Source organism: Arachis ipaensis, chromosome B1 (genome assembly GCF_059453495.1).
Source record: "Arachis ipaensis isolate K30076 ecotype BB chromosome B1, ASM5945349v1, whole genome shotgun sequence".
NCBI lineage: Eukaryota > Viridiplantae > Streptophyta > Magnoliopsida > Fabales > Fabaceae > Arachis > Arachis ipaensis.
The window spans coordinates 104,669,794-104,672,621 of NC_142436.1; the positions used below are offsets into that span (position 1 = coordinate 104,669,794).

General features: G+C 44.0%; 1 non-coding gene across 1 annotated transcript; it reads left to right on the forward strand.

Annotated features, from left to right (window-relative positions):
- The first annotated feature begins 2,260 nt into the window (after positions 1 to 2,260).
- On the forward strand, positions 2,261 to 2,367 carry LOC148577751 (small nucleolar RNA R71). The gene has a single exon (XR_015904246.1). It is a non-coding gene; the product is annotated as a small nucleolar RNA R71 (small nucleolar RNA).
- Positions 2,368 to 2,828: the final 461 nt, after the last annotated feature.

Genomic DNA, 2,828 nt, shown 5'->3' on the forward strand with positions numbered 1-2,828 from the left:
CTATATACTACAATATAAGGACTTCACCAAGTTTGGGTTGGAATTCATGAATATTGATTTATTAACTAGTAAAAGCTCATAAAACATGGGTTGCCTCCCATGAAGCGCTTCTTTAGCATCACTAGCTTGACGTTTCTCCTTCATCAGGGAGGTTGATAATGCTTCAAGTCCTCCCCTCTTGCCTTGGACTTATATCCATTGGTTGTATCAATGATCTCTACATGTTCCAAGGAGAGAACTCTGTTGATAGTGAAGACCTTAGGTAACTGAGATGGTACAGTGGGGAGATTAGGGGGGATATCTGGGAAGTAAGCTGAGATCACTTTATCTCCTGGAGAGAAGTCTTCCGTAGGGATCTTGTTGTTCCTCCACCCCCTTGGTACCTTCTTCTTTGTCCCTTTTGATGCTACCTTGCTCTTGGCGACTTCTTCTTCTAAGGGAATTTTGTTGTTGTCTTCACATGCCTCTGGTGCTTTAGGTTCCTCCAGCTTCTCCTTGAGCTGTGACAATTGCTGTTTGCCTTGTTCATCATTCAGTGGGGTTCTCAGATGTGTTGGTTGCGCTTCAGTGCTTGTTTCCTCTGTCAACATCTCATTATGATCCTTGCTTGTTCTTTGTTTTCTTGGTCTGCTTCTTGTGAGAGTTTGAAGATATTAAAACTGAGTCGTTCATCATGGATCCTCAATATTAGCTCCCCTCGCTCCACATCTATGAGTGCTCTGGCTGTAGCTAGGAATGGTCTTCCTAATATGATTGGGTGAGTGTGACTCTCTTCTATGTCCAAGATGACAAAGTCTGTGGGAAGAAAGTATTTCCCCACCTTTAACAACACGTTTTCCACCACCCCTCTTGCTTGTTTTTGAGTTTTGTCAGCCAGCCTGATGACTACATCTGTGGGCAATATCTCATTGATCTGTATCCTCTTCACCAGGGATAAGGGCATTAAGTTGATGCTTGCTCCCAAATCGCAGAGTGCTCTATCAAACATTGTTTCCCCTATGGCACAGGGGACATGAAAACTCCCTGGATCTTTTCTTTTTGTAGGCAACTACAGTTGAATGAGGGCACTGCACTCCTTGTTCATCACTATTGTTTGGCCTCCCTTGAGTGAGCCTTTCCTGGGAAGCAGCTCCTTCATATACTTGATGTATGCAGGCATTTGTTGGATAGTCTTGATGAACGGTATGTTCACATGCAAAGATGCAAACAAGTCAAGAAATCTTGACTATATTCTCTTCTCCACAGCACCATTGAGCAGTTGGGGAAAAGGTGCATAGAGTCTCAGCAGCTCCTGTTTTGAGATTTCTGGTTCTTGGTAATCTTTTCCCCCTCCTCTACTGAGGTATCTTCAGGTTGTTCTGACAGCTTGCTTGGCTTGTCCTCAGTCTCCTTATCACTTATAGTGACCATCTTGCAATCTTCCCATCTTACTTTCTTTGTTTCACCTCTCGGATTCTTCTCTGTGTCACTTGGGAATCCATCTGTGGGTTTGGGAATTTGCTCAGAGAGATACCCCACTTGAGATTCTAACCTCTTGATTGTGTCTCCCTAGTTCTTGAAACTGGCTCGCACTTCCTCCTTAAACACCTTGTTGTCTTGAATCTCCTTGCTTATGCCTTCAAGTAGATTCTCAATCCTTGAGATTCTTTCATCAAATGATGATAGGTCAGGCTGAGGAGGGTTATTCTAGCCTTGATATGAATGTGGAGAGGTGTTGTTATGGGGGTGTTGATATGGTCTAGATGTGAAGTGTTGGTGGGCTGCATTGTTTGGATTTGGGTGTCTTTGATCAAGGCTTTGGTCTTGTTGATTTCCCCACCCAAAGTTTGGGTGATTCCTCCATCCAGGATTGTAGGTCTTGGAGTATGGATCATGGTTTTGCCTAGGTGAATTCCCAATGTAGTTGGCTTGCTCCTGACTACCCTCTGCTTCTTCATTCACTCCTTCTTGGGTTGTTGATGAAGTGGAGATTGCTGCTACTTGGTTCCTCTCCATCTTCTTGGTGAGGTCAGCCAGCTGCTGGGTAATGAGCTTGTTTTTGGCCAGCAGAGCATCTACATTGTTTAGCTCCATTACTCCTCTTGTGTTCCCTCTTTCGGAAGCATAGAAGTAGTCGTTCTCTGCTACTGTTTCAATGACATCTATGGCCTCCTCAATGGTCTTCTTCTTGTTCAATGATCCTCCGGATGAATGGTCTACGACCTTCTTTGACTCATAAGAGAGCCCTTCATAGAAAATGTGCAGCTGCACCCATTCATTGAACATATCTGGTGGGCACCTCCTTGTTAGGTCTTTAAACCTCTCTCATGCTTCATATAGAGTCTCACCATCTTGTTGCCTAAAAGTTTGGACCTCAGCTCTCAGCCTATTGATTCGTTGAGGAGGGTAAAATCTTGCTAAGAATTTATTCACCACATCTTCCCAAGTTGTCAAGCTCTCCCTTGGGAAAGACTCCAGCCACTTGGCTACCTTATCCTTGAGTGAGAATGGAAATAAGAGCAGTCTATAGGCGTCAGGATGAACACCATTAGACTTCACTGTGTCACATATTCTCAGGAAGGTGGTTAAATGTTGATTGGGGTACTCTTGGACACTTCCTCCGAACGAACAGTTGTTTTGAACAAGGGTGATGAGCTGTGGTTTTAGTTCAAAATTGTTGGCATGGATGGTTGGCTTTTGAATGCTACTTCCACAGTTTGCTGGGTTTGGATTGATGTAAGAGCCTAAAACTCTTCTATCCTCCCCATCATGATTTGCTCGACCTCTTCCGCCATGGTTGTGAGTCTCTTCTTCGTGATGGTTTTCCATGTTTTCTTCCATGTTTGGTT